Source organism: Salvelinus fontinalis, chromosome 5 (genome assembly GCF_029448725.1).
Source record: "Salvelinus fontinalis isolate EN_2023a chromosome 5, ASM2944872v1, whole genome shotgun sequence".
Lineage (NCBI taxonomy): Eukaryota > Metazoa > Chordata > Actinopteri > Salmoniformes > Salmonidae > Salvelinus > Salvelinus fontinalis.
Genome location: NC_074669.1, coordinates 58,889,818 through 58,903,343, shown reverse-complemented (window position 1 = coordinate 58,903,343; position 13,526 = coordinate 58,889,818). Strand labels below are relative to the sequence as shown.

The 13,526-nt window shown below is 38.5% G+C and overlaps 1 long non-coding RNA gene across 1 annotated transcript; it reads right to left on the bottom strand.

Moving 5' to 3' along the window:
• Positions 1–7,358: 7,358 nt before the first annotated feature.
• Positions 7,359–13,192, bottom strand: LOC129855938 (uncharacterized). Its single transcript, XR_008759577.1, has 2 exons — positions 12,615–13,192; positions 7,359–8,946 (listed from the first exon to the last, which is right to left on the bottom strand). It is a non-coding gene; the product is annotated as an uncharacterized LOC129855938 (long non-coding RNA).
• Positions 13,193–13,526: the final 334 nt, after the last annotated feature.

Below are 13,526 nucleotides of genomic sequence, written 5' to 3'. Positions count from 1 at the left end.
CCAAGATGTACTGTTCAGTAGGATAATAGTATTACTATTATTGAAACAGAGAAACTGAGTCAGAAATTCACAGGTTTCAAAATTTCTCTAATTTTTTCCCAGGTTTTTGTTCTCAAAGTCTGACTTTTTTAAACAGAAAACCAATACAATTGTATGTTCTAAGTCCATAACAATGCTTAAACCACATCAGGAGACCACAATTGAGGGTTGGGAATTTTTTTTGAGAGTAGTTCCCCTTTAATTCAAGTGTGCAGGCACCTAGCAGTGTTTCTGTAGTACAGGCACCTAGCACTATTGTTGGATTAGCAGTGTTTATATAGTACAGGCACCTAGCACTATTGTTGGATTAGCAGTGTTTCTGTAGTACAGGCACCTAGCACTATTGTTGGATTAGCAGTGTTTATATAGTACAGGCACCTAGCACTATTGGTTGGATTAGCAGTGTTTCTGTAGTACAGGCACCTAGCACTATAGTTGGATTAGCAGTGTTTCTGTAGTACAGGCACCTAGCACTATAGTTGGATTAGCAGTGTTTCTGTAGTACAGGCACCTAGCACTATTGGTTGGATTAGCATTGTTTCTGTAGTGCAGGCACCTAGCACTATTGGTTGGATTAGCAGTGTTTCTGTAGTACAGGCACCTAGCACTATTGTTGGATTAGCAGTGTTTATATAGTACAGGCACCTAGCACTATTGTTGGATTAGCAGTGTTTCTGTAGTACAGGCACCTAGCACTATTGTTGGATAAGCAGTGTTTCTGTAATACAGGCACCTAGCACTTGTTGGATTAGCAGTGTTTCTGTAGTACAGACACCTAGCACTATTGTTGGATTAGCAGTGTTTCTGTAGTACAGGCACCTAGCACTATAGTTGGATTAGCAGTGTTTCTGTAGTACAGACACCTAGCACTATTGTTGGATTAGCAGTGTTTCTGTAGTGCAGGCACCTAGCACTATTGTTGGATTAGCAGTGTTTCTATAGTACAGGCACCTAGCATTATTGTTGGATTAGCAGTGTTTCTGTAGTGCAGGCACCTAGCACTATTGTTGGATTAGCAGTGTTTCTGTAGTACAGACACCTAGCACTATAGTTGGATTAGCAGTGTTTCTGTAGTACAGACACCTAGCACTATTGTTGGATTAGCAGTGTTTCTATAGTACAGGCACCTAGCATTATTGTTGGATTAGCAGTGTTTCTGTAGTGCAGGCACCTAGCACTATTGTTGGATTAGCAGTGTTTCTGTAGTACAGGCACCTAGCACTATTGTTGGATTAGCAGTGTTTCTGTAGTACAGGCACCTGGTGTAACCAACTTCACATAGCCCCCCAGAAGAAAGGCACACGGACACCCACACTTCAGGTTGACTCAGTTTTTATCTGCAGTAAAATATATCAAACAGTGATGACAGGCATTGACAGGACAGTCACATGTTCACTGCTCTCAGACTGAATCCACAAAGTGATTGTATAGTATACATGCGATGTGTTTAGAAAATAATAAATACAGAAAAGTATACCTGCAGTAAAATAAATCAAACAGTGATGACAGGCATTGACAGCACGGTCACAGCCACACGTTCACCGGTTAGGTAGGACACAAGATATCTGTTAGATAGGAGCAGCAGTAGTGATACATGGTTAGGTAGGACACAATATATCTGTTAGATAGGAGCAACAGTAGTGACACATGGTTAAGTAGGACACAAGATATCTGTTAGATAGGAGCAACAGTAGTGATACATGGTTAGATAGGACACAAGACATCTGTTCGATAGGAGCAACAGTAGTGATACATGGTTAGATAGGACACAAGACATCTGTTAGATAGGAGCAACAGTAGTGATACATGGTTAGGTAGGACACAAGATATCTGTTAGATAGGAGCAACAGTAGTGATACATGGTTAGATAGGACACAAGACATCTGTTCGATAGGAGCAACAGTAGTGATACATGGTTAGATAGGACACAAGACATCTGTTAGATAGGAGCAACAGTAGTGATACATGGTTAGATAGGACACAAGACATCTGTTCGATAGGAGCAACAGTAGTGATACATGGTTAAGTAGGACACAAGATATCTGTTAGATAGGAGCAACAGTAATGTAAACTCACGTAAACACGTACATTGCCTTGGTCCGTACAATTGCACTTATTTTAGCGCCCCAAAAACGTAATACTTCCAGATCAACTGTAATGTCAAAACCATTGTAAAGCACAATTTCTCCCCTTTCCAACAGAATCTATTACATGACCTAAACGCTGGCCGTTTCTGCATAATTCAAACAGGCAATGAGCCCCGTCGGGTCTTTTTAAAAATGGCGGGTGGGGAAGCGAAACTAATGCATGATAGTAAGGAGAGATGTTGTGTGGGAAATTGCTTTTTTTCACTCGATCTGTCCAACTTATCACCTTATCGCATCTAAAATGTAAATAAAACACTATAAAGAGTTTATATAACGTGTCATTACATACCTATTTGAAGGTTTGTGTCGAATTTGAATCGGGTTTTTAGGACGGTGCTAAAGTGATCTTAGAAGTAAACAGCGGCTTTGAGAATGATGGTCGCATGCAATGATGACGCAAAAATGACTAGGTATCCCCGTTACCCTGGTTACTGTCGGAAGGCCAAGATGGCGTCGCTGTGAGAGGAAGTGTTTTCGCGCTCTTCAAAGCAATATTGAGGGTTAAGTGGTTAACAGTCAAATATTGCCTTATAATATTGAAAGAAACTAACTATAACTTTTTTATGGACATGGGATAAGTTTAGAGTTAATTTTTGTCAAGTTGAATGGGAAGAACACAACAGAAAGACAAAAGTAGACGAAATATCCAAGTCTCACAGAAGACGGCTGACATGCTAGCTAGCCACAACGAGGACCAGAGCTGCATGGATACACAAGAAGCCGCGATGTCTAACAAGAGAAAGAACAAAACTGACCCGGATGAAATCCTTGCAACCTCTTTACCTCAGACCCCAAGTAAAAATCCTCCGGTGAAAAAAGTAAAAGATGACATTTCCATGTCGGAACTTTTCTCTACAATCCAGTCCCTGTCTACTAAACAAGACGCCACGCTCTCCAAAGTGTCCATCATAGAGCGGGCTACAGAAGAAACATCAAAGAAGATCGATCATTTGTCAGAAACTGTCAATCAACTACACAAAATTGTGAGCGAGAACAAGGAAAAGATAACGTTCCTAGAGAATGAGCTGAAGAAAATGCAATCCAAAAATAATGAGCTGTGTGAGAATGTAGCTGAACTTCAAACGTACTCTCGCAGGTGGAATCTGAAAATCCAAGGTGTAAAAGAGGGAGAGGATATTAGAGAAGTAGTTATTCATATCCTGGGAAAAGTGGCACCATGCATCAAAGACAGGCTAAGAGACGTGATTGATGTGGTACATCGACTTGGGAAACGAAGATCTGATGGACCCCCTCGTAATATCATCTTGCACTTAACTATGCGCCATTACAGGAACATCATATGGAAAATGGCCAAGGGGAACAAGTTTCTGGACGAGAAGAAACTCCGCATTAATACCGCAGGATCAGGCTGCCAGAGAGAAACTGTGGCCGCTGATACAGAAGGCGCGACAAGAGGGAAAGAAGGCGGGGTTCAAGGGCCCACACGCGTTTATCGAAGGAAGAATGATTACTGGGTAACTCTGTTGACATGAACCAAATTGGAACTGTGAGTACTACCATGAGTACAGTTAATGTACTGCCAATAATACATGTACCGTTCGAACTACAACTGATGAACACTTGCCAAAGAAAAGGAAGTAAATAGATGTGTTATTCTGTTAACCACCGCTACCTCAGCTGAGTGGTTTTGCGTCGGAGTAATCCTCTCAAGGTTCACCGTTTTGTTTTATTGTTCATATTAATACTTGTTATCTAATTTGTGTTTTTTCTTTTTTTTAATGCAGGAGTTCGTTTTCAATTCACTCAATATCGTTAGTCTGAATGCTAGGGGTTTGAGAAATCCTACAAAAAGGAAAGCTTTATTTTTATACTGTAAACGCAGTGATGCAGATTTTGTCCTTCTTCAGGAAACTCATTCGGGTGAAAGTGAGTTGAAATTTTGGAAATCACAATGGGGAGATATGGCCTATTTCCGTCATGGATCAAATCACTCTGCTGGTGTTTTGACACTTATTCACAAGTTTAAAGGTGACGTTCTAGAATCCACATCTTCACAAGACGGCAGATGGGTCATAGTAACTGTTAAACTTGACAATGCTATTTTCATCAACTGTAATGTATACGGACATAACTCACATGCTCCTAATAAGACCCTTTTTACCCAATTTACCAGGAAAGTACAGGATTTAAACATCAAATACTCAGAGGCTTTTCTAATTATTTCAGGGGATTTTAATGAAACACCTGATGCATCTGCTGATCGTTTTCCTCCTAGAACGAGTCAAAACCTTCAAAATAGCAATATTATCACTACATTATGCAAAGATCTCTGTGTTGAGGATGCCTGGCGTTATTTCAATCCGGATGCTAAGGGTTATACCTGGACCAACAAAACTATGTCACCTAAATCTAGAATAGATTTATTCCTAATTTCCCCTTTTTTGTTACAATTTGTTATAGATGTAGATCATCAGTTGGCTCCCTTTTCTGATCATCACTTGATTTCCCTGAATTTACAAGCTAGTAAAAAATCAAAAGGCACTCGAGGATATTGGAAATGAAACAATGCACTTCTTAAAGATACTGATCTCATTGAAAACATCAAATCATTAGCTAAAGATATTTATGCAAGAAAAGACTTGGGTCATGGAAGTAGATGGGAATTTTTCAAATATTAAGTCAGAGTTGTAGCCATTAAACGCGCCAAAGAGCTGATGCAATTAAAGAACCATAGAGAAAATGAGATGATGAGCAAGCGTGACAGTTTTCTAAAGAAAGATAATCTATCTGAAGAAGAGGAGTCTGTGTTCAGGTCTTTACAACTAGAATTAGAACAGACTTACACGGATCTGGCAAAGGGCGCCTTTGTAAGGTCAAGAGCAAAATGGATTGAAGAGGGGGAAATAAACACTAGTTACTTTTTTGCACTTGAAAAGAGAAACTACAAAAGAAAATCTATAACTGCACTCAAAAATTAATGATGTTTTATGCAAAGATCCCATTACAATATCAGAATTTGTCAATTCCTTTTATGAAAACCTTTACAGCTCTCAATTTCAGGAAGATGGTTGTGAAAGCTACATTTGCCACATTCAGAATTGTGTCCCTGTAATTGAGGATGATTTCCACTCAGTTTGCGATTCTCCTGTGTCAATTGGAGAAATTAGAGAGGCTCTGAATTCAATGAAAAAAGGGAAATCACCTGGCCCTGATGGCCTATCAGTTGAATTCTATAAGACAGTTTTGGGAGTTGCTAGAAGACCCGATTTTCAATATGTTTCAAGATTGCATTAAAAATGGGGAAATGGTCTCCACTATGAAACAGGGCCTTATTTCATTGATTCCGAAGCCTGATAAAGACCCTTCTCTCATTGACAATTGGAGACCAATTACTTTATTAAATGTTGTTTACAAATTGATTGCTCTGGTTTATGCCAAAAGATTAAAGAAAGGAATAGATACCATTATAAATGAGACTCAAACAGGATTTATGAAGGGCCGTCACATAAGCTCTAACATTCGTTTAGTCTTGGACCTTATAGATTATTCAGATGCAATTGACTCAGATGCGGTTGTCCTATTTCTGGACTTCTGTAAAGCCTTTGACACAATTGAACATGAATTTCTCTTTAGGTCTCTTAAACTTTTGGGATTTGGTGAAAATTTTATTAAAGTAATTTGCATGTTTTACAAAGATATAAATAGTTCTGTGCTACTAAACCTTAATACTTCCAAAAGATTTAGTATCAACAGAAGTGTACGACAGGGATGCCCAATTTCGCAATTTTTATTCATTTTGGTTGTGGAACTTCTATCTCGAGATATTCTGAATGATGCAAATTTGTATGGCTTAACCATTTTTAACAAAGAAATCAAAATTTCCCAACTGGCTGATGATACTACTCTTTTCTTAAGAGACAAAGACCAGGTCGCCCTTAATGCTATAACTGCATTTTCTATTGCATCAGGATCAATGCTGAATGTTTCTAAATGTGAAATCTGATGTTTATTTGACTCTGATGATAAAGAAATTGAAAATATTCCTGTAAAGGACTGTGTTAAATATTTATACTTGGGAGAGTACTTCTGTCCAAGGCAGAGGGACTGTCTCGCTTTGTGTACCCCTCATTATCGTTATGTGTAAATCCAGATACTTGTAAAGAGATCAATAAGCCCTTTCTTGACTTCATCTGGAAAAATAAGTCTCACAAACTAAAAAATCTGTCCTTTCTAACAAAAGAGCTGAAGGCGGTCTAGAAGTGTTGGATTTTGTGACATAAATAACACTTTCAAGATAAACTGGCTGACAAGATGTTTGATCAATACTGATTCAATATGGTATTTCATTCCAAATAATGTGTTTCATAAGGTGGGAGGTCTTCAATTTTTACTGAAATGTCATTATATTCCTGAAAGATTACCTGCTAAATTGGCTAGGTTTCACCAACAAGCTTTAATGGCCTGGAAAATATGTTTCCTGTACAATTTTTCCCCTCATAAAGCTCTTTTGTGGAATAATTCAGACATAACTGTAAGGAATAAGTCATTGTTCTACCCCAACTGGCATGAGAGGAATAATGACTTTGTTCTTGATGTTTTCGACAACAGAGGTAATATTCTTACATATGAACAATTTATAAAATTGAAAGAGTTTCCAATTCCTTTCAGTGTTTATTTCTGTGATCAAAGCCGTTCCCAGTGGTCTAACTACACTCATGAAAACTCCTCTTAGCTTTGGTAATGATCACAAAGTTTATCCAGAACTCAGATTGGAAGGCGTGGGCTTACTTGAGAAATCTTGTTGTAATAAATATATAAGACAAATTCTTCATTCACAAAACCAACTTCCACCGAGAGGAAAATGTTTCTGGAACATGCTTATTATTCCTGACATTGTCTGGAAAAATGCCTGGTTAAGGACTAACAAATATTGTATACCAAACAAAGTTAAGGAAGTGCACTTTAAAATGTTACATAAGATACTGTATATCCATGTAATTCTATGATATCCAAATTTGTGGCTGTTGATGATATCTGCGTTTTCTGTGAACAAAAGGTGAGAATCTGTCCCACTTGTTCTTTAATGTAAATTTGTGTCAGAATATTGGGAAAACCTTGAAAAATACTTATTTACCATTATGAACACGACCCATGTTTTTGACATGAAAGATATAATATGTTACTATTGCAATGATAACAAGACCACTGAAATGATTGTTAATTTTTTTTATTCTTGTTGCCAAATACTTTATACACAAACAAAAATTCCAAGATTCTCTACCAGAATTACACATTTTTTCTGATTGAATGTAACTATTTTATTAAAACATTAATCCTAGTAAATAACAACAACAATAACATCTTCCTGAATCATTATAGATTTTTTCAGAGTGATTACAACTACACTAGAATAGTTAATTATTTATATGTTTTGTCTGTTTTAGTATTTTCTTGTTAATACCTGTGTTCTGTTCTGTATGATGTAACAATGTAAATTGTAGATCTGCATTTTGAATAAAAAAATATATAAATCAAATCAAATATAAAAAGAGGCACTTCTGCTGCGTCTCTTTCTGCTGACTGGAGTGGGCAACGCAGTTGAGGAACCAAAAGTTTATTTTCATTTATTTCATAAAAGTGTAATATTATATTAAGTCGTTCAAAGAGAAGCATGTGTTGATTGATTCGTGTTTAATGAGTGATAATTTAAAACAAACTTTAGGCCCACTACATATTTACATTGAACCATAGTTCTGACATGGATCATTTTGACCCCAGAGCCATATCTTTTATCAGAGCCAAAATGTGGTTTATTCCATTTTTCATGACTTTGTCAATCAACTTGTTCTTAATACATCTAAATCATGGTTTAGTGTTTCTGTATCAATATGGACTTTTAACAAATTCAAATCCTTTGTATTCCTACTACAATGTTAAAACATTCTACATTGTGACATCATTCAAACATTCTACATTGTGACATTTCATTGATATCATGAAACAACTACTTCATGTATGTATTTTCTGATGTTTGATCAGAGATCTTTTAACAGAGTATTTCTTGTGACATTGATCACAGCTATGAGATTTCCCTCCTGTGTGTGTTCTCTGGTGTGATACCAGGCTGCTTGACTGAGAAACTCTTCCCACATTGACTACAGCTATAAGATTTCTCTCCTGTGTGTGTTCTCTGGTGTATAGTCAGATGGCTAGATGTAACAAATCTCTTCCCACATTGATCACAGCTATAAGGTTTCACTCCTGTGTGTGCTCTCAGATGTACTATCAGCCAGCTTGAGTGATTAAACCTCTTCCCACATTGAGTACAGTTAAAAGGTTTCTCTACTCTGTGTATTTTCTGGTGTGATTTTAAATCTGTTGAACTAACAAAACGCTTTCCGCAGTCAGAGCAGTGGTAAGGTTTCTCTCTGGTGTGTGCTCTCAGATGTACTATAAGGCAGCTTGAGTGAGAAACTCTTCCCACATTGATCACAGCTATAAGGTTTCTCTCCAGTGTGAATTCTCAAGTGTACTTTTAGTGATTCTGATCTTAAGTAACTCTTCCCACAATCAAAACAGTGGTGAGATTTCTCTCCTGTGTGTACTCGCTGATGTATTTTAAGTTCTGATGAAGATTTGCAACCTTTCCCACAGTCAGAGCAGCAGTGAGATTTCTTCCCTGTGGGTCTCCTCTGGTGTTTCATGAGGTGTTCTGATCGGGAGGGACTCTTCTCTGCCTCGTCAGCTTCATGATGTTGTTGAGGCTCCCCAGAGGATCCACAATAGTCACGTCTCTGTCCTGTGTAAACAACAAGTCAGACAGATGGTTAAAGGCCCACAACAGCAGAAATCCACTGTAAAAGGTGATGCCAACAGCATAGCCATGATGTTGTACAACAATTGACGTCTGTAATGAATGTTAAAATTACTTGACAATTGTCTTAAGACAGTCAAGTGAGCAACAATAGTCATATTTAGTCTTTTTTTCACATTAGTAGTAACATCAATGATTTTAGGCTAGAAAAAAGTAAAAGTTGTTGAAATCCTAAGCAGTGTGCCAGATGACTTTTGGTCTCCAATATAGGCCCCTTTCTGTGTTTTCTAAAATTGCGACAAGGGCGATGCACATGTAATTTGGTTGCAGAAACACCTCCCTGATAATGCAGAAACCACTAGTTATGGATGTTGTATATCTGCCTGGAGCAAAAAAGGTGAGCAAAGATTTGAGTTTTTCCACAGTGTATTCTGAATATGACAACACACTATCAGTGCAAGATCAGGAGTGCTACTCAAGGAAACTCACATTAAGCTCTGTGTCTATTCACTAATTCACCACCGTGGGGGAAAACTCAGGGGAGTTCTCATAGGCTGACAGCAGATATAGCCTCCATTTACAGGTTGCTTATGAGTGCATTTCACACAACTTTGGATTATAATTGTAAGGTTCATTTGAATGTCCTGATTAATATAATGTTTATGTTTTTGTCAAAAATGTACTACTTCGTATTTAAAAACGACTTCAACCAGTAAAATGTTATTTGGCTATTATTCTAAAATGGATGACAGTTTTTTTTAAATGATCTATCTTCAGACAATACCCCATAATGACATCACAATACCCCATAATGACATCACACCAAAATAGTACCCCATAACAGTGAATAAAGTTTAGAAATGCTTGCTTACCAGGGAACTTTTGGCTAAACCAACTATATCATACTGCGACCAATAAGCATACTACAAACTCAGTGTACGTCACAAATAGTACAGTTAGTATGAGTATTCCAACACAGCTCAGGTCTCTGGGCTGCCATTTTGTTTCTGTTTAAAACCTAGGTTGCCCCTTTAAAAAAGCCACACAACAAACAACCAATCTGCAGTTGAAACAATAACAAAGCTGTCATTATTTTTTTACTCCAATGTTTAGAAACAAATTTCAGATTTCCCCTTTAACACCACACACATTAGTCCCACCACTGCCTCTGTTTTTAACACAGTAACGGTACCTACAGTTGAAGTCGAAAGTTTACATACACCTTAGCCAAATACATTTAATCTCATCACAATTCCTGACATTTAATCCTAGTAAAAATTCCCTGTCTTAGGTCAGTTAGGATCACCACTTTATTTTAAGAATGTGAAATGTCAAAATAATGGTAGAGAGAATGATTTATTTCAGCTTTTACATCATCAAATTCCCAGTGGGTCAGAAGTTTACATACACTCAATTAGTATTTGGTAGCATTGCCTTTAAATTGTTTAACTTGGGTCAAACGTTTCAGGTAGCCTTCCACAAGCTTCCCACAATAAGTTGGGTGCATTTTGGCCCATTCCTCCTGACAGAGCTGGTGTAACTGTGTCAGGTTTGTAGGCCTCCTTGCTCGCACACGCTTTTTCATTTCTGCCCACACATTTTCTATACGATTGAGGTCAGGGCTTTGTGAGGGCCACTCCAATACCTTGACTTTGTTGTCCTTAAGCCATTTTGCCACAACTTTGGAAGTATGCTTGGCGTCATTGTCCATTTGGAAGACCCATTTGGACCAAGCTTTAACTTCCTGACTGATGTCTTGAGATTTTGCTTCAATATATCCACATAATTTCCCCACCTCATGATGCCATCTAATTTGTGAAGTGCACTAGTCTCTCCTGCAGCAAAACACCCCCACAAACATGATGCTGCCACCGCCATGCTTCACAGTTGGGATGGTGAGCTTTGGTTTGCAAGCCTCCCCCTTTTTCTTCCAAACATAACGATGGTCATTATGGCCAAACAGTTCTATATTTGTTTCATCAGACTTTTCTTCAAAAAGTATGATTCACTGATGTGGCCATCAACCTCCTCCTTCACATCTGACTCCTGATGATCAACCTCCTCCTTCACATCTGACTCCTGATGATCAACCTCCTCCTTCACATCTGACTCCTGATGATCAACCTCCTCCTTCACATCTGACTCCAGTGATCAATCCAGAGCGTCTTCTTTTTGGGGGGGAATCCCGATGGACGTCATCGGAAAGGCCGTCATCACGACCACCACCCACAAGTTAATTGTCATTCAGGTTATCAATAGGAAGAGCATCAGCAATATGTCCTGTCTGGTAACTTGTCTCGTTCAATGAATTTACATTGGCAGGTGCACAGGGAGAAACCCCATTAAAAAAAACTCAGTCGATCTCAAACTGTGGAAAAACTTTTGGAAGTCTTTATCAAAGTCTGTGTCCTGTGATGTTGGGACAAATGATAGTCCCTTATTATACAAGAGACAAAATTCACAAATTATACAGCACAACGGCAGAGTCATGGAGACTTTTGACTGGTACCATTATTTTCTCATGCAATTACAGTAGGTTGTACCCTATTGGTTTTCTCTCTAGGTCGTGTCAGTAGGCTACAGTAGGTTGTACCCAATTGGTTTTGTCTCTAGGTCATGTCAGTAGGTTACAGTAGGTTGTACCCAATTGTTTTTCTCTCTAGATCATGTCAGTAGGTTACAGTAGGTTGTACCCAATTGGTTTTCTCTCTAGGTCATGTCAGTAGGTTACAGTAGGTTGCACCCAATTGGTTTTCTCTCTAGGTCGTGTCAGTAGGTTACAGTAGGTTGTACCCAATTGGTTTTCTCTCTAGGTCGTGTCAGTAGGTTACAGTAGGTTGTACCCAATTGGTTTTCTCTCTAGGTCGTGTCAGTAGGTTACAGTAGGTTGTACCCAATTGGTTTTCTCTCTAGGTCGTGTCAGTAGGTTACAGTAGGTTGTACCCAATTGGTTGTCTCTCTAGTGGAAACAATTATCAACCCAATGTGTAAAGTGTTGAATTTGGTCAACAACAAAATGGATGGCTTATTTGCTACGTGAGGTTTACTTGATCTACAGAAGTGTCGTAATTCTTAAATTGTTATGTGGACACGTGACATACCGACAACTTTGATAAAAAACACTATAGGAGTTGTCTCCAGATCGCTATGCATATTCATGCTAGTAGCTTAGCATCTCTCTCCATTGAATACAGGCGGTTGACGACAACAACCCTCATAGAATATAAACAATAGATAACAATAATAATAAGATCCACCAATCCAAAGAAAGGATAGGCGGGAGCTAGACAACCCACAGTGCCGCTTTGTGGACAACGACTCCGCTTGTTAGGGCAGAGACTTATTGTCAGTATATCCATTATCGTTGGTGTAGCCAACCCAACTCTCGCATGGCACTATTGGGGGGCACTGTGTGTTGTAAATCATAACTACATTAAAATCACTACATGCCGTGGCCCCCAGATAGACCCTTCTCAAATATATATGTTAAGTCACTTTTTGGAAACGGAACGGAGAAAACAAGGGGTAGCTTGCTCTCTACGTCGTCTGATTCTAGACATGTCAGTCATCATCCTAGGACCCTCCCTTGATGAGGTATTGACGAGCCAACTCCGAATATCCAAAGTGAAAACCCAATTTAAGGCGGTACTTACTGGTGTAAATCAGATCTCCTATCTCCACCTCTTCATCTTTCAATGTGACAGAAATCTCCCCTTCCTTCTTCACGTCAAAAACGGCATCTCTTTCTCATCCTCCTCTTTCACTGTGAACACTTCTTCCTCTTTCACTGTAACAGCCTCGCCCTCAATTTATTTTTAACTGTGACATCCTCCTCTTCCTTCTCCTCTTTCACTACAATGTTCAGCCCCAGAGCTTCTTTCTCCGTCCAGCAGACCCCTTCTTCTTTACCAGGAGGGGAGAAGCTTACTGACCTCATGTTCGGGGATGTTAGCTAGCTAGCTATCATTAGCGACTAAACTAGTGCTAATTTAACCAGCCAGCTACTATATCTGACTAATAAAAAATAACGTAACATTAAATTAAATAGGCTAACAAGTATATACGATAGAAGTGTGTCTAAAACACAGCAGCTAATATACACCGAAAGCGTAAAAACAGCTTGAATCTTTCGGCTACGTTGGCTAGCAAGCTACCGAGGTGGTTGACTTGTTGTTTTTGAAGAACCGTCCACTACATTATACGTCACGATAGCAGCATCGCCTGAACGACGCAAATCGCCGTCTGCTGACTGGAGTGGGAAACGCAGTTGAGGAAAATATTATTTTAAATGGATTTCATTAAATAATACTAATATATTGAGACATACAAAGACAGGAATGTGTTGATTGATTAGTGCGAATACAGTTTCTTTTACTACAGCACATTTAAGGCAGTTTCATTAGGTGAAACTAAATCTAAATAAGTAGCCAGCTACTGTCAGTCTATACTGCTCCTACATGGTGTAACAATACATCATGTAGATGCATATAATGAATAGACTAGGTCTATACTGCTCCTACATGGTGTAACAATACATCATGTAGATGTATATAATGAACAGACTA